This window comes from Dama dama, chromosome 17, assembly GCF_033118175.1.
Source record: "Dama dama isolate Ldn47 chromosome 17, ASM3311817v1, whole genome shotgun sequence".
Classification (NCBI taxonomy): domain Eukaryota; kingdom Metazoa; phylum Chordata; class Mammalia; order Artiodactyla; family Cervidae; genus Dama; species Dama dama.
In genome coordinates, this window is record NC_083697.1 from 7,939,334 (window position 1) to 7,961,194 (window position 21,861).

The 21,861-nt window shown below is 50.3% G+C and overlaps 1 pseudogene; it reads left to right on the top strand.

Moving 5' to 3' along the window:
* LOC133071590 (conserved oligomeric Golgi complex subunit 2-like) overlaps positions 1-5,976 on the top strand; it is a 43,341-nt pseudogene extending 37,365 nt beyond the window's left edge.
* The last annotated feature ends 15,885 nt before the right edge of the window (positions 5,977-21,861 follow it).

Below are 21,861 nucleotides of genomic sequence, written 5' to 3' on the forward strand. Positions count from 1 at the left end.
TCTCCTACAGAAACATACTCAAGATACTGGTGGGATGCATGCACAGCCCCCTTTGGAAGACAGTCTGACAGTTTTTTCAGTAACCACATGGGGCAAGCACTGAATTCTATACGTCACAAGTGGTGGAAGCCAGGTATCTTACCACTGGTGTGGGAAGTTACGGATAAACAAAAGAAAGGTTACAAGATCCATGGAGACAGCATCACAAATTAACTGAATATGTTCAAAGGTAAGGTAGAAGACATGTATGTATTTCCAAGTATTGTCAGGTGAGCATATTTAGCTCCTACATGTATGTTTTAAATATGATTCTCTAGTGAAAGGGAACGGGAAATGTCCCTGGTGGTCCGGTGGTAAAGGATCTGCCTACCAATGCCGGGAACACGGGTTCAGTCCCTGGTCCTAGAAGATTCTACATGCCCAGGGGCAACAAAGCCCCCATACAACTACTGAAGTACTTGCATGCTCCAGAGCCCAAGTTCTGCAACCAGAGGAAGTGCTGCAATGAGAAGCCGGGCTCCTCTGTCCGTGGGAATTTTCCAGGAAAGAGTACTGGAGTGGGTTGCCGTGCCCTCCTCCAGGGGATCTTCCCAACCCAGGGATAGGATTCCTGCATTGGCAGGTAGGTTCTTTACCACTAGCACCACCTGGGGCAAAAGTGCCTAAGTGGAGATCAGGGAAACCCAGTTAGGAGAAGGGACTCAGAGGAAAGGAAGTGAGGGAAGGAGATGGAGACTCTTAGTCACACTCAGAGAAGCCTGGCAGGTAGTTCTGCAGGTGGAAGAGGAGGAGGAAGCAGGCTGGAGCTGTGTAGAAGATGAAAGAGGGAACTAAAGCAGGGGCCCCCAACCTCTAGGATCTAATGCCTGATGATCTGAGGTGGAGCTGATGAAATATACTAGAAATAAGTGTTCAGTCACTGAGCCGTGTCCAACCCTTTATAGCCCACCAGGCTGCTCAGTCCATTGAATTCTTCAGGCAAGAATACTGGAGTGGGCTGTCATTTCCATCTCCAGGAGATCTTGCCAACCCAGGGATTGAACCCGGGTCTCCTGCGTTGCAGGCAGACTCTTTACCAACTGAGTCACCAGGGAACAGAAAGAGAAATAGAGTGCACAATAAATGGCCTGCACTTGAAACACCCCAAAACCTACCCCCACCACTGTCTGTCAAAAAATTGTCTTCCAAAAAAACTCCCTAGGTCAAGGAAGGAACTTCAAGTATACTCAGCTGTCCCAGATTGCTGGCTTAGGGAGATGCTGAAGCAGGGGTGTCCCAAGAGATAGAACCTCCCTTGTGCGGGGTCCTCAACAGACCTCCTTGGTGATAAGCAGAGAGATTTGTGTCATTTTTAAAAAAATATCCTTGTGGGATAAACTTAAAACTTAGCAATTCTCTTACAGTCTTCCTAATAAAAAGTTTTCTTTCTTCACTGATCTGTGAAGTACCAACTGTGACAATCACTGTTTTAATATACCTCATAGTGTTGCTGACACTACAGATATAATTATGTGTAATTGAACTTATTCAATAAAAACTATGAAGCATCTGCCCTGTGCCCAGCACTTTCCAAGGGTTGGGGAGCACAATGAAAATACTCCATAAGATGCACAGCTGGTAGGCACATTCTTTAAAAAAGCCTTTTACATTTCCACAAATGGTTTATTCTCAATGTCAACACTTGCCAGTTAAGGACCAGGTTGGGTAGGAAGCTGATTAAAAACCCAGGAGCCAGGGTTCCTGGAAGGATATCCCATTCTCCCTTGGACAGTCCTTCACCCTCTCTGGCTCTCAGTTTCCTCGTCTGCAAAATCATGGACAACTGACGATAATTCATCCCTGGAACCCAAGCCTATTGAGGGGGAGGGGAAATATTACTCCAAGGCCTGGATGATAGACCAGATTGAAAGAAAAATATGTCATTGCTGGTTTTCGGTCAAACAGACAAATACAATGAAGGAAGGAGCCCCTGGCCCTGCGGGATTTGCCTAGGAATATAGTCTGGGAAATTCTTACACATCAGGAGATGGCTCCGAGCTGGATTTCCACAAACAAGAACATCTGTGCAAAGGACAAGCCTGCAGAGCTCTGTGCCCATCAGCCACAGGAAGAGACTGCCTCCCGATGGCCAGAAGCATTTACAAGTGACCTCCTAAGGCCTTCGCCAAACTACAGGGGCACCTCTGGGTTTTCTGTTTCCCTCACTTTTCTGCCTCTTAAAAAAAAAACAAAACAACAACAACAAAAAAAAAAACGCACATTTCTTCATAGAATGCCACAGTGGAAGGAAAATAGGCCTTCAAGTTTGAGACCTCAATTTGCAAAAGACTTGGAGTTGTTGTTTTTTTTTTTTTTAATTAAATCACCACATAACTAAAAATTTTTACATGTTCTAATTATTCAGTTCCAAAATACCAAACTTATCGCACAGGGTCCCCATGGAAAGGCCCTCTCTCAGCAGTACAGCCACAGATTCCCCCATGAAAGGGCAGCAGGGAGCCCTCCTCTCTTCTTTTCCACCTGGGTGGCTGCCAGGTTGTTTTAAATCCATGCACCTTACTAAGTTTCTAGGGTGCAGTTCCTGGACCCTTCCGTTTACCATCCCAGCAGGTGGTAAACAGCCTGCTGGCCTACAAAGTGCTGGAAGCAGGGCTTCAGACTAAGGGTTGTGGAGTCCCAGCAGGTGAAATCACAAGGCAGGATAAATCACGTGGACTTCCAGCAGGCACTAGGCTGCTTGGGAAAACCGCCGGGGTCTGAGCTCTATGCGAAGGGGTAAAGCGGTAAAGGCCTTGACTCCAAGACGAGGCCTTTCTGCGAAGGCCAGGTTAGGGGGCTCCAAGACTGTGCCAACAGAGAGGGCGGAATACGAGGTTCCCTGCTCCACCGAGCCCCAGTTTCCTCACCTGTGGTCCCCACCCCTGCGCTCCGCTCACTGGCTGCCCATCTATGGGGACCCAGGAGCCCACGAAATGGGCGTTCCCAGCTGCAGTGGCGAACCCTGAGAGCACAGCTGGGACTCCCCCCACCCAGCCCAGCTCCCGGTGGCGACCTGCCCCCACGCCCACTTCCAGGAGAGGCCCTCGGGGGATACTGCTGCCAGGTGAAACACAATGAGGAGCAAATCCACCCCACAGAGACAATTCATGCTTTTTATCAGCTGATCTGTCTATAATTTAGGGACAAAACTATGACTACGGAAAGGAAAGATGACCTGATCTAGGACGGCCATGATATTCTATAGAACCAGAGAAAATTGGTTACAATGAACCTTTTTTTTTTTTCCCCTTGGAAACCCTAAAGCTGGTTCTTTTGCGTATCCAATTAAAAGCAATTAACGTGTTACAAAGGTCTGTCTAGGACAAAGCTTGAAGTTAACCCTTTCCATGGCCCTGCAGGACTTCCCTGGTGGCTCAGGTAGTAAAGCGTCTGCTTACAATGTGGGGGATGTAGGTCCGATCCCTGGGTCGGGAAGATCTCCTGGAGAAGGGAATGGCAACTCACTCCAGTATTCTTGCCCCCCCCCCCCCACAAAGAAAAAAACGGGCTCAAAGAAATATTTTTTAAATTAATTTCTTTATTTATTTTACTGTACAACATTGTGTTGGTTTTGCCATACACTGACTTGAATCCGCCATGTGTGTACATGTGTTCCCCATCCTGACCCCCCCTCCCACCTCCCTCCCCGTCCCATCCCCCTGGGTCATCCCAGTGCACCAGCCCTGAGCGTTCTGTATCATGCATCGAGCCTGGACTGGTGATCTGTTTCACAATTGATAATATACTCAAAGAAATATTTTAAATCTCAGGCAGAAAACTAGAAGATCTCTGTCTGTCTGTCTGGATTTATGTATGTCTCAGTGTGAGTCTTCTGTTATTTGATAATATTGCTGAAGTTGTGCGTTCTTATTGAAATGGTCTAAAGAAAAGGAAGCCCTTACAAATCAAGCAGTTGTAAATACAAAAAAAAAAAAAAAAAAAAAAATTAACCTAAATGAATTTCAGATTCACGTGAACTGGGAAATAGTCAACATTAAAAATCTAGTATTTTTTTTCCCACTACTCTACTATAGGCATGTCTTAGAGTCATTAGCATTAAACACAAAATTTTCATAGTGCCTAGGTTTATTATAAGTTAAAAATTGCTATATTGTTATATCTGTCACAAGCTTGTCAACAAAGACAGTACCTCTAAAAGCAACAAAGAAAACTCCTAAAAAATGTAAATGTGATATGAGCTTTTAGATAAACTATTAACAATAATTATACTCTAAAATATCTGTCTATAATAGTCTCGATTGAAGGCAGAGGAGAAGGGTACGACAGAGGTTAAGATGGCTGGATGGCATCACTGACTCCATGGACAAGAGTTTGAGCAAGCCCCTGGAGGTGGTGATGGACAGGAAAGCCTGGCGTCCTGCAGTCCACGGGGTCACAAAGAGTCAGACGCAACTGATCAACTGAACTGAACTGAACTGACAATAGTTTCTCCAGATTTTGGTTACCTGAGTTTCTATCGTTGTGCTAAACTAAGTGATGACAGTGTATTGAATAGCTAGGTCACTGCCAAATAAAGTAAGGTTCTGAAACATTCACTACTTGACAGGACCTTCCTCTTACACAGAAACTAAAGAGAGTTTTGACTACCCATGAATAGTATCTGGTGCCATCCTGAGATGTTCAGTGTAAGAAAGCAATTTTTTTTTTTTTTTTTTTAGATATTATCACTGATACATATGGTCACCAATCTATAGAATGCCAATATAAAAGTCAGTTCTTAAAGAAAAAAAAAAAAGTCAATTCTTGGTTGCTTAAGGAAATGTATGACTTTTTATTAAAGAAGGTATGAGGAATGAAACCGCATTTGATGAAGGAAAACAAAGTAGTTCTGACTTACAGGTGGCAGTTTCAGGATGGGAGAAGCAAAGGAATGGGTACAGAATGGGATAAGGAGGTTTTATGGAAAGTGGACCCCCAAAAAAGAGTTTTGTGCCTAGTACAAGTTTTCTTGACATGTTGAACGGCCTTTGCTAATGGATTTTAAATTTCTTTATCTCTTAAGTGATCTGTTCTAGGTTTACCTTTGAAATCTTTTGTTAACTTTGGCTAAGTGGATAAGTATTGTTTCACAGTGACTTATGTGATCCTACCTGACTGTCATAAACCCTTTTGATATTTATGAAAACACCTTCCTAAATAATTGACTTCTAGCTAACTTTGGGATGCTTCAGAGGGCCCCTGAGACCACCAACCCCTCCCCCCCCCACCCCTCCGCCAAAGAGAGATATTAAACAACCTGAGTTCATTTGGCATGTTAAACTACATGGGAAATGCTGTCAGAAGGAGTGATGGATCTTCCCAAGTTATATTATATGGTGGATGTTACTGTAAGGTATAGTTAGGGTCGAGGCAGAAGAGAAGGAGAGAGAGATGGCATTTGTAGTTGAGCAGGGGGTGGTAAGTCCCAGATAAATACAACCGGCCTGGAGCCTCAGGGTGGGACCTAAAGTTCGGTTTTGTTTTCTCCAAAGTTAGATGATTCAGCAAGGGCCTTTGAGACTGTTGTTTTCTTTTCTACGCCCAAAGACTCCTTCAGTCACTAATATAGGTATCCTCGAAATTATGTGACATCCATAAAAATCTGATATGTCCTGGTCAAATGCTGTCAGTTCTAATTCTAGTTATCATATTAAAGTGTTTCAAGTCACAGCAGTGACCAGACTACTTTGTCAATTTCTATCTAATCAGGTTTTAAACATGTCTTCTATGGTTTCACATAGATGCCTTTGCAAAAATGCTGCTAATTCAAATTATATGTGGAAAAGACTTTTCTAAGCTTACCCATAAACAATTTTTTTTGTTTGTTTGTTATCTGGTAAGCTGGTACCAGGCTGGAATTTAGTCTCCTCTCTACATTAAGAGAACAAAGTTTTCTTAGAATGCAGCTTTCGATCACAGATGATGAATTTCTTTACCTTTCAGTGATATATATTTGTTTTTATCATCTATTTTTTACTTCGGTAAAGTAAATAAATTTTTTTAAAAAGTAAATAAAAGTAAAGTTTTTCCAGAAAAACATCTATTTCTGCTTTATTGACTATGCCAAAGCCTTTGACTGTGTGGCTCACAATAAACTGTGGAAAATTCTGAAAGATATGGGAATACCAGACCACCTGACCCACCTCTTGAGAAACCTATATGCAGGTCAGGAAGCAACAGTTAAAACTGGACATGGAACAACAGACTGGTTCCAAATAGGAAAAGGAGTATGTCAAGGCTGTATATTGTCACTCTGCTTATTTAACTTAGGCTCAGAGTACATCATGAGAAACGCTGGGCTGGAAGAAGCACAAGCTGGAATCAAGATTACTGGTAACCTCAGATATGCAGACGACACCACCCTTATGGCAGAAAGTGACAATGAACTAAAAAGCCTCTTGATGAAAGTGAAAGAGGAGAGTGAAAAAGTTGACTTAAAGCTCAACATTCAGAAAACTAAGATCATGGCATCTAGTTCCATCACTTCATGGCAAATAGATGGGGAGACAGTGGAAGCAGTGTCAGACTTTATTTTTTTGGGCTCCAAAATCACTGCAGATGGTGATTGCAGCCATGAAATTAAAGGATGCTTACTCCTTGGAAGGAAAGTGATGACCAACCTAGACAGCCTATTAAAAAGCAGAGACATTACTTTGCCAACAAAGGTCCATCTAGTTAAGGCTATGGTTTTTCCAGTGGTCATGTATGGATGTGAGAGTTGGACTGTGAAGAAAGCTGAGTGCTGAAGAATTGATGCTTTTGAACTGTGGTGTTGGAGAAGACTCTTGAGAGTCCCTTGGACTGCAAGGAGATCCAGCCAGTCCATCCTAAAGGAGATCAGTCCTGGGTGTTCATTGGAAGGACTGATGCTGAGGCTGAAACTCCAATAGTTTGGTCACCTCATGCGAAGAGTTGACTCATTGGAAAAGACCCTGATGCTGGGAGGGATTGGGGGCAGGAGGAGAAGGGAACGATGGAGGATGATATGGCTGGATGGCATCACTGACTTGATGGACATGAGTTTGAGTAAACTCCGGGAGTTGGTGATGGACAGGGAGGCCTGGCGTGCTGCGATTCATGGGGATGCAAAGAGTCGGACACTACTGAGTGACTGAATTAAACTGAACTGAAAGTAAATAAGCATTATTTAAGATTATGGTACATGTGGGATGGACCAAGCTTCCCCCACTCTTGCAAATTCCCTTAAGCCCTCAGACTCTTCTCATGGAACCAAGGTTTCACTTCCCTCCAGAGGGACAATCCAAACTTTTTATAAGCTGATCTGCCCCTGATATGAGTCAATTTGAGCATGAGTTGGCCTATAATTTAGGCATGAAACTATGACTACATAAAGGAAAGATGACTTTTTGATACAGGATGGCCATGATATTCCTTGAACTTCAGAGAAAATTGGTTAAAATGAAACTTTTTTTTTTTCCCCCCTTGGAAACTGCAAAGCTGGTTCTTTTAGCATATGCATTTGAAAACATCTAGATTTGTTAGGTCAGTTTTCATTCCACTCCCGAAGAAAGGCAATGACAAAGAATGTTCAAACTGCTGCACAGTTGGACTCATCTCACACGCTAGTAAAGTAATGCTCAAAATTCTCCAAGCCTGGCTTCAGCAATGCATGAACCGTGAACTTCCAGATGTTCAAGCTGGATTTAGAAAAGGCAGAGGAACCAGAGATCAAATTGCCAACATCTGCTGGATCATTGAAAAAGCAAGAGAGTTCCAGAAAAACATCTATTTCTGATTTATTGACTATGCCAAAGCCTTCGACTGTGTGGATCACAATAAACTGTGGAAAATTCTGAAAGAGATGGGAATACCAGACCACGTGACCTGCCTCTTAAGAATCTGTATGCAGGTCAGGAAGAAACAGAACTGGACATAGAACAACAGACTGGTTCCAAATAGGAAAAGGAATATGTCAAGGCTGTATATTGTCACCCTGCTTATTTAACTTATATGCAGAGTACATCGTGAGAAATGCTGGGCTGGATGAAGCACGAGCTGGAATCAAGATTGCCAGGAGAAATATCAATAACCTCAGATATGCAGATGACACCACCCTTATGGCAGCAAGTGAAGAAGAGCTAAAGAGCCTGTTGATGAAAGTGAAAGAGGAGAGTATAAAAGGTGGCTTAAAGCTCAGCATTCAGAAAACTAATATCATGGCATCCGGTCTCATCACTTTATAAAAAATAGATGGGAAAACAGCGGAAACAGTGGCAGACTTTATTTGGGGGGGGGGGTGGTGGGGGGCTCAGAAATCACTGCAGATGGCGACTGCAGCCATGAAACTAAAAGATGCTTATGACTTGGAAGGAAAGTGATGACCAAACTAGACAGCATATTAAAAAGCTGAGTCGTTGCTTTGCCAACAAAGGTCCATCTAGTCAAGGCTATGGTTTTTCCATATGTCATGTATGGATGTGAAAGATGGACTATAAAGAAAGTTGACAGCCGAAGATTTGATGCTTTGAACTGTGATATTGGAGAAGGTGCTCGAAGGTCACTTAGACTACAAGGAGACCCAACCACTCCATCCTAAAGGAAATCAGGTCTGAATATACATTAGAAAGACTAATATTGAACCTGAAACTCCAACGCTTGGCCACTTGATGCGAAGAGCTGACTCATTTGGAAGTTGCTTTGATTTGCCTGTGAGTGTGGGAGCCCTAGCTGGGCACAGGGCCTCAGGGGCCATTGCCACTGAATCATGACCTTCAAGCAAACGCATTCCAGTTGTGTGGCAGCACATAGGAGACTGAGAAAGCTATCTTCCTTGGAGCAAGGAAAGGCATCCATACAGAGTGTGTTGTCAGGCCTCTATCTTGCAGCAAGTGTTTTGCTTCTCAGACGTCAGACCTGCAGGCCTGCTCTGAGGGCCTCAATTCCTGAGTCAGGGCCTTGTGTCTGCCTGCACTCTGCGAGCCTTGCAAACACATTCTTCGGTCAGTGCAGTCCTGCCCACAGGGAAGGAGACTGCAGGAATGCATCTGAGGGGGCCGGGTGCCATGCTGGGTTCACCTGGCCTAAGGCACCTGTCACCTCCCATGGGCCTCTGGCAAGGAGTGGCGGGCCGGCTTGCCAAATGCCAAAGTGGGGAGCAAAGCTAGCTCTGGAAGAAGGAAGCAAACAGGAATGGGAGGCCTTTGCAAGCAGTTGCTGGGCTGCCCCGTGTAAGGGCTCCCCGTGAGAAAAATGCCAGTTCAGGGCCCTAGGCCCAGGATCCAGGTGGGCACCCAGCGTGTTCTCCCTGCGGAATCCGAGCACGGTGCAGACAGGCCTAGGCTTGCGAGCTTTCTCCTGAAGAGCAAACGTGGTGGAACAGCCATGTGGAGGTTGCCTTGACATTCCCTGGGAGTGTGGGAGCCCTCCCTGGGCACGGGGCCCTAGAGGCCATTGCCACTGCAAAATAACCTCCCAGCCAGCGCTTCCCAGCCAGGGGCGACTCTTAGCCTGCAGGCGGCTGGGGGATAATATCATCCTTGGAGGCAGGAAAGGCAGCCCCAGAGAGTGTGTTTTCAGGCCTCTATCACGCAGCAAGTGTGTGGCTCCTCAGGCGCCAGAACTCCAGGCCTGCTCCCAGACTTCAATTCCCGAGTCAGGGCCTTGTGTCTGCCTGCACTCTGCGAGCCTTGCAAACATATTCCTAGGTCAGCGCAGTCCTACCCATGGGGAAGGAGGCTGCAGGAGTGCTTCTGAGGGGGCCGGGTGCCATGCTGGGGTCACCTGGCCGAGGGCACCTGGCACCGCCCAAGGGACCCCGGCGAGGGGTGGCGGGCCGGTCCCTGACTTGCCAAAGGCCCGAGAGGGGAGCAAACCTAGCTCTGGCAGAAGGAAGCAAACAGCAATGGGAGGCCCTTGCATGCATTGGTGGGCCGCCCCGAGGGGTATCACAGTAGACACTGTGGAAATGTGACCCCAGGTCCAGGGTCTAGAGGGTGTCACACTGAATACTGTAGACATGTGACTCCAGGTGCAGGGTCTGGGAGGTGGGGTCACCCTAGAGACAGTGGACCTGTGACTAAAAGTGAAGGATTAGGTGAGGCAGCTCTCCCTGGAGACTCTGACGTGTGATCCAAGGTGCATGGTCTGGGAGGGGGTCACCATGGAGACTGTGGACCTGTGGCTCCAGGTATAGGGTCTAGGAGTTGGAGTTACGCTAAGACTGTGAACATGTGACCCTGGTACAGGGTCTGAAGGTGGGCTTGTAAGGCATAGTTCCGGCGAGGCAGAAAAGGAAAGACGACCTCAACAGAAGTAGGTTACCTTTATTCAGGCAAGGAGGGGCGGCAGTCGACCTAATGACCAGGCTGAGCGCCGAGAGGGATCAGGGAGGCTTCATATTTATAGGGAGGTTTGTGGAAGCGATAAGGGAAACATTAATCAGGCGGGATATTTTGAGTATTCTTTTGTTGAGATGACATTTGTAGTTGGGCAGGGGGTGATAAGTCTTCTGGGCAGGTGTAGGGGGTGGAAGGTTTCTGGACAGGGGGTGATAAATCCCAGATAGACGCAACCGGCCTGGAGCATCAGGGTGGAACTAAAGTTCGATTTTGTTTTCTCTGAAGTTAGATGATTCAGCAAGAGGCCTTTGAGACTGTTGTTTTCTTTTCTAGACCCCAAAAGACTCCTTCAGGGCTCATACTGGAAACTGGAGGTGTCACCCCATGTTTATGGTCTGGGGGGGTTACCCTGGATACTGCAGATATTTGACCCCAGGCACAGGATCTGCAAGGGGGGTCACTATGGAGACTATGCACATGTGACCCCAGGTACAAGACCTGGGAGAGAAATCACCCAGGGGACTGTAGAAATGTGACCCCAAGTGCAGGATCAGGAGCAGTCACCCTAGAGACTGTTTAAGTGTGACTGCGGGTACAGGGTTGGGAGGTGGGATCACCCTTCAGACTGTAGACATGTGACCCTGGTCCGGAGTCTAGGAGGGTGTCACCCTGGAGCTTGTGGACATGCGACCCAGGTGCAGGGTCGGGAGGGTTTCACCGTGGAGACTGTGGACATGTGACTGTAGGTGCAGGATCTAGGAGGTGGGTCACCCTGGAGGTTTTGGATGTGTGATCCCAGGTGCAGGGTGTGTGGAGGGGGGTCACCTTGGAGACTGGAAGTTTTATCCCAGGTACAGGGTCTGGGGAGGGGGGGTTACCCAGGAGACTGTGGATGTACCCCAGGGTAGGTTCACCATGAAAACTATGGACAGGTGACCCCAGGTGTAGGGTCTGGGAGGTGGGTTTACTCTGGAAACTGGAAATGTAATGCCAGGTACATGGTCTGGGAGGTGGGTTCACCCTGGAGACTGTGGACAAGTGACGCCAGGGTCAGGGTCTTGGAGGTAGGGTCACCCTGGAGACTGTGGACCTTTGACCCCAGATGTGGGTTCTGGGAGGTGGAATCACTATGTGGAGTGTGGACATGTGCAGGGACTTAAGAGTAGATGTGTCACCCCTGGTATTGGGTATTGGAGGTGGGGTCACACAGTAGTACCTGGGGACATGTGAGCCCAGGAACAGTCTGTGAGGTGGAGTCACTGTGGACATGTGACTAAAAGTGCCAAATTTGGTGAGGGGGCTCTCCTTGGAGACTCTGATGTGTGATCCAAGATGCATGGTCTGAAAGGGGGCCACCATGGAGACTGTGGACTTGTGACTTCAGATATAGGGCCTAGAAGTTGGGGTTACCCTGCAGACTGTGGACATGTGACCCCTGGTAGAGGGTCTGGAGGTGGGCTCATCCTGGAAACTGTGGAGGTGTGACCCCATGTTTATGGTCTTGGGGGAGTATCTACTGGATACTGCAGATATTTGACCCCAGGGACAGGGTCTGGGGGGGTCACCATGGAGACTATGCACATGTGACCCCAGGTACAGGACCTGAGAGAGGTGTCATCCAGGGGACTGTACAAATGTGACCCCAGGTGCAGGATCAGGAGCAGTCACGCTGGAGACTATTTAAGTGTGAGACAGGTGCAGGGTCTGGAAGGTGGGGTCACCCTTCAGACTGTAGACATGTGACCCCAGTCCAGGGTCTGGGAGGGTGTCACCCTGAAGTTTGTGGACATGCGACCCAGGTGCAGGGTTGGGAGGGTTTCATCGTGGAGACTGTGGATATGTGACCCCAAGTATATGATCTGGGAGGTGGGTTCACCCTGGAGACTGTGGGTGAGTGACACCAGGGTCAGGGTCTTTCACCCTGGAGATTGTGGCTATTTGAACCCAGGTGTAGGGTCTGGGAGGTGGGGTCACTCTGAGGAGTGTGGAAGTGTAACACCAGGTGCAGGGACTTAAGAGGTTACTCACTCTGGAGTCAGTGACATCTGACCCCATGTACATCATCTGGAAAGTGAGGTCCCTGGAGATGGTGTACACGTTACACTAGGTGCAGGGTCTGTGAGGTAGGTCACACTGGAGACTGTGGGCCTGTGACATCAGGTGAAGTATCCGGGTAGGAAACCACCCTGGATATTGTGGAAGTATGACAACAGGTCTGGGAGTGTTGTCACCCTGGAGACTGTGGACATGTGACCCCAGGTACAGCATATGAGAGGAAGGTCACAGAAGAGACTGTGGACATGTGACCCCAGGTACAGCATATGAGAGAAAGGTCACAGAAGAGACTGTGGACCTGTGAACCCAAAGACAGTGCTTGGGAGGGGTCACCTTGGGGACTGAAGACATGTGATCTCAGGTACAAGGTCTGAGAAGTTGTCACCCTGAAAAACTGTGGGCATGTGACATCAGGTGTAGGGTTTGTGAGGGGAGGTTACCCTGAAGACTGTGGACAGGTGACCCCAGGTGCTCAAACAGGTGTGGTGAGTCACCCTAAAGATTGTGGATGTGTGGCCACAGGTACAGGGTCTGGGGAGGTGTCACCCTGGAGACTGTGGACATGTGACCAGAACTAAAAGTTCTGATGAGGTGGGGTCACTCTATAGACTGTGATTATGTGACCCAAAGTAAAAATTCTGGTGAGGTGGGGTCACCCTGCAGACTGTGTACATGTGACTCCACATGTAGGTTCTGGGAGGGGAGGTTACCCTGGAAACTGGAAATGTGATCCCAGGTACAGGGTCTGGGAAGGGTGTCATCAAGGAGACTGTGGACATGTGACCCAGGTGCAGGTACTTCTAAAGGTTCAACCTGGAGCCCGTGGATGTGTGACCCCAGGTGAAGGGTCTGGGAAGGGTTTACCCTGGAGACCGTGGACATGAGAAGCCAGGTGCAGGGTCTGGGAGGATGGTCACCCTGAAGACTGTGGTTGTGATACCCTGTACAGAGTCAGAGAGGTTGGGTCACCCTAGAGAATGTGGATGTGTGGCCCCATGTACACAATCTGGGGGGTATTGTCACCCTGGAGACTGTGGTTAGGTGACCACAGATGCAGAGTCTGGTAAGTAAGTGGGTGTCACAATGGAGACTGTGGACATATAGCCCCAGAAGCAAGGTCTGGAAGGGTTGTCACCCTGGAGAGTGTGCAGGCTTGACCCCAGGTGCTGGGTATATGGAGACGGGTCACCTTGGAGACTGTCGGCATGTGACCCTGGGTGCAGGTTCTGGGGAGGGAGCTCACCTGGGAGACTATTAGACATATGGCCCCAGGTACATGGTCTGGGATGTGGGGTCATCCTGGAGATAATGGACATGTGACCCCAGGTATATGGTGTGGGAATGGAGGTTCCCTGTAGACTGTGGTTGTAAGACCTCAGTACAGGGACAGGGAGGTTGGGTCACCCTGGAGAATGTGGATGTGACACCATGTACACAATATGGGGAGTATTGTCACCCTGCAGACCGTGGACATGTGACCCCAGGTACAGGGTCTGGGATGGAAGTCATGCTGGAGACTCTGGACATGTGACGCCAGGTTCAGGATCTGGGCAGGGCTGTCACATAGGACATTGTGGAAGTGTGACCCCAGCTACAGGGTCTGGGAGGGTGTCACTTGGGAGACGGAAGATATTTCTTCCCAGGTACAGGGTCTGGGAGGAGGGTCACCCTAAAGACTGTGGGCATGTGACCCAGGTACAGGGTCTGAGAGGTGGGTTCACACTGGACACTGTGGACATGTGACCTGGGTACAGGGTCTGGGAGGGGGAGTTCACCCTAGAGGCTGTGGACATGTGACCCCTGGTGCAGGGTCTGGGAGGTGGGTTCACACTGGACACTGTGGACATGTGACCCCAGGTACAGGGTCTGGGAAGGGGGTCACCCTAGAGACTGTGGACATGTGTCACAGGAACAGGGCCTGGTAGGCGGGTTCACACTGGACACTGTGGACATGTGACCCCAAGTGTAGGTTCTGTGAGGTGGTGTCCCCCTGGAGACTGTACATGTGACCTTAGGTACAGAGTCTGGGAGGTGTGGTCCCCCTGAGGACTGTGGATGTATGATTCAAAGTGTACGGTTTGGGGAGGGGGCTCTCCCTGCAGACTTTGGACGTGTGATCCAAGGTGCATGGTATGGGACGGGGTCACCATAGAGACTGTGGACCTACGAACCCAAATATAGTGTGTAGGACTTGGGGTTACACTGCCGATTGTGGACTTGTGACCCCAGGTGCAGGGTCTGGGATGTTGGGTCACTCTGAAGATTGTGCAGGGGTGAGCCTAGGTATAGGATCTGGGAGGAAGTGTCACCCTACAGCTTTTGGAAATGTGACCCCAGGTGCAGGCTTGGGTGGGAGTCACCCTGGAGACAGTGGTCGTATGATCCCGGGTGCATGGTCTATGAGGGAGTCACCATAGAGACTGTGGACGTGCGACTCCAGGTTTAGGCTCTGGGAGGTGGGGTAACCCTGTAATGTGGATATGTGATCCTCGTTGCTCTGTCTAGTGGGTGGGATCACCCTGGAGACTGTGGACGTGTGACGCCATGTACAGCGTCTGCAGAGGGGTGTCACCTAGGCACTATGGAAATGTGACCCCAGGTCCAGGGTCGAAAGGAGGTCACCCTGGATACTGTGGACATGTGACCCCAGGTGCAGGGTATAGGAGGTGCCATCACCCTGGAGACTTTGGGTGTGGGACCCCAGGTGCTGGGTCTGTGAAGTGGGGTCTCCCTAGAGACTGAGTACACATGTCCCCCATTACAGGTTCTGGGAGGTGGGTTCATTTTGGGGACTATGGACATGTGACCCAAAGTGCAGTGTCTGAGGAAGAGGCTGACCCAGGAGACTGTGGACTTGTGACAACATGTATATGGTCTGGGAGGGGGTAACCCAGGAGACTATACATGTGACTCCAGGTGCAGGGTCTGGGAGGTGGGGTCACCCTGGTGACTGTGGACATGTGACCCCAATTACTAGATCTTGGAGGTGAGGTCACCCTGGGGACTGTGGACATGTGACTAAAAGTGCAGGGTTTGGGAATAGGGCTCTCCCTGGATAAGGTGATTGTATAATCCCAGGTGAATGGTCTGGGAAGGGGTCACCATGGAGACTGCAGACGTGTGACGCCAGGTATACAATCTGGGAGATGGAGTTACCCTAAACTGTGGGACATGTGATCCTAGTTGCTTGGTCTGGGGGTCGGGATCACCTTAGAGACTGTGGACGTGTGACCCCATGTACAATGTCTGTGGAGGTGTGTCACCCAGGACACTGTGGAAATGTGTCCCCAGGTCCAGGGTCAAGAGAAAGTCACCCTGGATACTGCGGGCATAAGACCCCAGGTGCAGGGTCTAGAAGGTGAGGTCATCCTGGTGTCTTTGGACGTGCAACCCCAGATGCAGGGTCCGTGAGGTGGGATGTCCCTGGAGACTGGCGCATGCTTGTCCCGCAGTACAGGTTCTGGGATGTGGGGTCATCCTGGGGACTGTGCATGTGAGACACAAAGTGCAGTGTCTGGGGAAGAGGCTGACCCTGGAAATGTGGACGTGTGTCCCAGTGCATATGGTCTGGGAGGGGGTCACCATGGAGACTGTGGACTTGTGACCTCAGGTGCAGGGTTTGAAAAGTGGGGTCACTCTTGGGATTGTTGACAGGTTACCCTGGGTGCATGGTCGGGGATAGAGTCACCGTGGAGACTGTGGACATGTGACCCTGGTGCAGGGTGTGGGAGGTGCTGTCATCTCACACACAGTGGTCATGTGACCCAAGGTACAGTGTCTCGAGGTGGGCTCATCCAGGAGATTGGGACCTGTGACCCCAGATAAAGTGTCTGAGGTGGTTTGTACCCCTGTAGACTCTGGACATGTAATCAATGTGCAGGATATGGGAGGGGATCACCTGTAGGAGACAGGACTACTTAAAGGCCTGGCAAAAGAGTTAAGCAATCTTGCTGAGAGGACATGACTCAGCATGTCACTCCTGAAGGAATCCAAGAAGGAACAAAAAATCATCTTGGAAAGCAGGATGTACGCCTGGGAGTGGAAAGCCATCAACAGACTGTTCCTATCTTTGTCACCTGGGAGGAACATAAAGATTAACTAGGTCTTTGTCCTTGAAGCAGAAAAACAGGGATATAAAAATGCTAAATATTAATTGCACAGGATTATCATTGAAGGCCATCCGGCCTGCTATGCTCCTGTAAGCAAGTACAAGCTAGTCTCAAAAAGTGTAATAAAGCAGACATGAGATCAGTTTGGGCATCTTCACCTCATGGCAGTGTTGGTCCCCTGATCCCCTCTGTAACTTTCTTGAATGTTTCTCATTCTTTTCCCATGCTGTGCTTTCAGGAACCTGTGCTGTTGAGCTGGACTCGACAGTCACCATGGAGACTATGGACATGTAAGCCCAAGTACAGGCACTGAGAGGGGTAAACCTGGGGACTGTGGGCCCCAGGTGTAGGGTGTCGGAGGTGGGGTCACCCTGAGACTGTGGACATGTGATCCCAGGTACAGGGTCTGGGATTGGGGTAACTCGGGGACTGTGGACGTGTGACCCCATGTGCAGTTTCTGGGGAGGGTTCTCACCCGGGAGACTGTGGACAAATGACCCCAGGTACATGCCTGGGAGGTAGGGTCACCCTGGAGATTGTGGACATGTTCCCTCAGGTGCAAGTCATGGGAGGGTTTCACCCTGGAGACCGTGGATGTGAGAACCCAGGTGCAGGGTTGGGAAGTTTGGTGACCCTGGAGACTGTGGTTGTGATACCCCAGTACTTGGTCAGGGAAGCTGGCTCACAGTGGAGAATGTGGACTCCAAGTACAGGATCTGGAGATAATTGTCATCCTGGAGACTGTGGACATGTGACACCAGGTGTAGGATCTTGGAGGGGTTAACAGGAGACGACGTGTGACCCTAGGTGCAGGGTCTGTGGGGAGTCATCCTGGAAACTGTGAATGTGTGACCCCAAATACTGGGTCTTGGAGGCAGGATCACTCTGGAGCCTCTGGACATGTGACACCAGCTATAGGGTCTGGGAGATGGGGTCACCCTGAGGACTGTGGATGAGTGATTCAAAGTACAGGGTTTGGGGAGGGGGCTCTCTCTGCAGACTGTGGATGTGTGATCCAAGGTGCATGGTATGGGAGGGGGTCACCATAGAGCCTGTGGACCTATGAATGCAGATATAGTGCATTGGGGACTTGGGGTTACCCTGCTAATTGTGGACATGTGACCCCAGGTGCAGGGTCTGGGGTGTGGGGTTACCCCACAGACTGTGAAGATGTGACCCCAGGTGAACAGTCAGGAGGGGGAACCCTGGGGAGAGTGGTCAGTGATCCCAGATGCATGGTCTGGGAGGGGTTCACCATGGAGACTATGGGTGTGCAACTCCAGTTATAGGCTCTGGGAGGTGGAGTTACCCTGGAGACTGTGGACACGTGATCCTAGTTGTTCGGTCTGGTGGATGAAAGACTGGACATGTGACCCCAGGTACAGAGTCTGGGACTGTGGGTGTTTAATAAAAGTGCAGGGTTTGGGGAGGGGGCTCTTCTTGGAGACAGTGGTGGCGTGATCCCAGGTGACTGGTCAGGGAAGGGATCACCAAGGAGACTGTGGACGTGCGACTCCAGGTATAGGGTCTGGGAGGTGGAGTTACCCTAGATTGTGGACGTGTGATCCCAGTTGCTCAGTCTGGGGGTTCAAATCACCCTGGAGACTGTGGATGTGTGACGCCATGTATAGTGTCTGCAGAGGGGTGTCACCCAGGACACTGTGGACATGTGACCCCAGGTCCAGGGTCGAGAGGGGTTCGCTCTGGATACTGTGACCCAGGTGCAGGGTCCACAAGGTGGGTTCACCCTGGAGACTGGCTGTGAAACCCCAGATGCAGGGTCTGTGAGGTGGGGTCTCCCTGGAGACTGTGTACACAGGGCCTACAGCACAGGTACAGTTTCTGGAATGTGGGTCACCCTGGGGACTGTGGGCGTGAGGTACAAAATGCAGTGTCTGGAGAAGAGGCTGACCCTGCAAAGTGTGAACGTGTGTCCCAGTGTATATGGTCTGGGAGGGGGTCACCATGGAGACTGTGGACATGTGACTGCTGGTGCAGGGTATTGGAAGTCGGGTCACTCTAGGGATTGTTGACAGGTTACCACAGGTGCGTGGTCTGGCAAAGAGACACCTTGGAGTGTGTGGACGTTCGACCCTAGATGCAGGGTCTGGGAGGTGGTGTCAGCCTGTACACTGTGGTCATGTGACCCCAGTTACATTGTCTGGAGGTGGGCTCATCCAGGAGACTATGGACATGTGACCCCAAGTAAAGTGCCTGGGAAGGTTTGTCACCCTGTAGACACTGAACATGATACCAAGGTGCAGGGTCTGGGAGGGGGTCACCCTGCAGAGAGTGGTCATGTAACCCTAGGTACAGGATCTGGGAGGGGGATCACCATGAGGACTATGCACATATGTCCCCAGGTACAGAACGATGAAGAGGTGTCACCCAGAGGACAGTAGAAATGTGACACCAAGTGCAGGGTCAGGAGGGGGTCACCCTCAAAACTGCTTGAGTGTGACCCCAGGTGCAGGGTCTGGGAGATGGGGTCGCCCTTCAGACTGTAGACATGTGGCCTCCGTCCAGGGTCTGGGATGCTGTCACCCTGGAGCTAGTGGACATCCAACCCCAAGTACAGAGTTGGGAGAGGCTCACCCTGGAGACTATGGACACATGACCCCACGTGCAGGGTCTGGGAGGTGGGTCACCCTGGAGATTTTGGACGTGTGTCCCCAGGTGTAGGTTCTGGGAGGGGTCACCATGGATACTGGACATGTGACCCCAGGTGTAGGATTTGGGAGGGGGGTTACTCTGGAAACTGGAAATGTGACCCCAGATACATGGTCTGGGAGGTGAGGTCATCCTGGAGACTGTGACATCTGACCCCAGGTACATCATCTGGGAGGTAGGGTCACTTGGAGAATGGATATGTTACCCCACTTTCAGGGTCTGTGAAGGAGGTTACATTGAAGACTGTGGACATGTGACACCAGGGCGTCACCCTGGAGATTCTGTACCAGTGGTTCCAGGTACACAGTCAAGGGGGACTGAGCCACTCTATACACTGTGGAAATGTGACCGCAGGTGCAGGTTCGGGGGCATCTCCCTGGAGATTCTGTACCTGTGATTCCAGGTACACAGTCAAGGGGGACTGAACCACTCTATACACTGTAGAAATGTGACCGCAGGTGCAGGTTCAGGGGGCATCTCCCTCGAGAAAGTGGACAGGTGACCCAAAGTGCAGTGCCTGGGGTAGAGGCTGACACTGGAGCCTGTGGACATGTGACCCCATGTATATGGTCTGGGTGGGGGTCACCGTGGATACTGCAGACCTTTAACCCCAGGTACAGGGTTTGTGGGTTGTCACTGTGAAGACTGTGCATGTGTGACCCCAGGTAAAGGGTCTGGGGAGAGGTGTCACCCAGGGTACTGTGGAAATGTGACCCCAAGTGCAGGGTCTGGTGGGGGTCACTCTGCATATTGTGGTACTGTGACCCCAAATGCAGTGCCTAGGAGAGGTCACCCTGGGGACTCTAGACATGTGACTGTAGGTAGGGGGTCTGGGAGGGTGTCAACATGGACATTGTGGACTTGTGACTCCAGTTGCAGGGTCTGGTTTGGTGGGGTCACCATGAAGACTGTAGATGTGTGACCCCATTTACAGGGTCTGGGGGTGTCACCATGGAAACTGTGGACCTGTGACCCCAGATTCAGGGCCTGGGAGTAGTGGGCACCCTGGAGACTATGGACGTGTGACCACATTTAAAAGGTCTAGTGAGATGTGGTAACCTAGATGTTGTAGACCAGTGACACCAGGTACAAGTTCTTGTGAGGTGGGCACTGGACACTGCGGACATGTGAGACCAGGTGCAGTGTCTGGGACGTTTGTTACCCTGGAGACTTTGAAGATGAAACCCCAGGTGAAGGGTCTGTGAGGGGGTGGTCATCTGAGGACAGAGGATGTGTGACACCAGGTACAGTGCCTGGGAGAGGTCACACTGGGGACTGTAGACATGTGACCTCAGAACATGGTCTGGGAAGATGTCACCCTGGAGATGGTGGATATGTGACCCCAGATACAGGATCTTGGGGGGGTGTCACACTTGAGATTCTGGACGGGACCCCAGGTTCAGGGTCTGGGAGGGGTGGTCACCCTGGAAAATGTACACGTAACCAGAGTTAAAAGGTCTGGTGAGGTGGACTCAACCTAGAGCCTATGGACATGTGACCCCAGGTCTAGGGTAGGAGAGGGGGGTTACTCTGGAAACTGGACATATGACCCCAGAAACATTTTCTGTGAGGGGTGCCACCTAGGATGCTGTGGACATGTGACCTCGGGAAAGGTCTGGGAGGAGTTCATCCTGGAGCCTGTGGAAATGTGATCCCAAGTGATCCTGTGGAAATGTGATCCCAAGGCCTGGGAGGGGTGTCACCTTGGAGACTGTGGACAGGGTCTGGGGAGAGGGCTCTCCCCGGAGACTGTGGATGTGTGACACCAGGTTCAGGGTCTAGGGAGAGGGTTCACCCTGGAGACTATTGACATGTGACTCCAGGTGCACGGTTTGGTGATATGGGGCACCCTGCCAACTGTGGACACGTGAGCCCAGGTGCAGGGACAGAAAAGGGGCATCACCCTGGAGACTGTGAACGTGTGATCCTATGTATGGGACTGGATGTGGGTCACATAGGAAACGTTGGATATGTAAACCCAGGTCCTCACCCTGGAGACGTGAATATGTGACACCATGTAGTGTTTGGGATGGGGTCACCTTGGAGACTGTGGACTTGTAACCACAGGTACAGGGTCTGGGAGAGCTTCAGCCTGGGGTCTGTGGACCTGTGTCCCCAGGTGTAGGGTTTGGGAAGAGAAGTCACCTTACAGACTGGATGTGAGAACCCAGGTGCAGTGTCCGAGAGCTGGGGTCACCTTAGGGAGTGTGGATGTTTGACCACACGTACAGGGTTGGGAGATGGGTTCACCTTGGAAGCTGGACAAATGACCCCAAGGCCATGGTCTGAAATGTGGGACATCCTGGAGATTTTGGACGTGACACCCCAGGTGCAGTGTCTGGGAGGTGTGGTCTCCCTGGAGAGTGTACTCATATCCCCAGGTACAGGTTCTGGGAGGGGGCAGTCACCCTGGGGACTATGGACTTGTGACCCAAAGTGCAGTGTCTTAGAAGAGGCTGGCCCTGGAGACTGTGGACATGTGATCCCAAGTATATGGTCTTGGGGGTCACCCTGGATATTGCAGACATTAGAATCCAGTACAGTGTCTGGGTGGGGTGTCACCATGGAGAATGTGGCCATGTGACCAATATACAGGGTCTGGGGTGGGGTGACAACCTGGAGACTGTGGACATGTGACCCTAGGTGCAAGGTCTGGGAGGGGATAACCCTGGAGACTTGAAGAGTGAGCC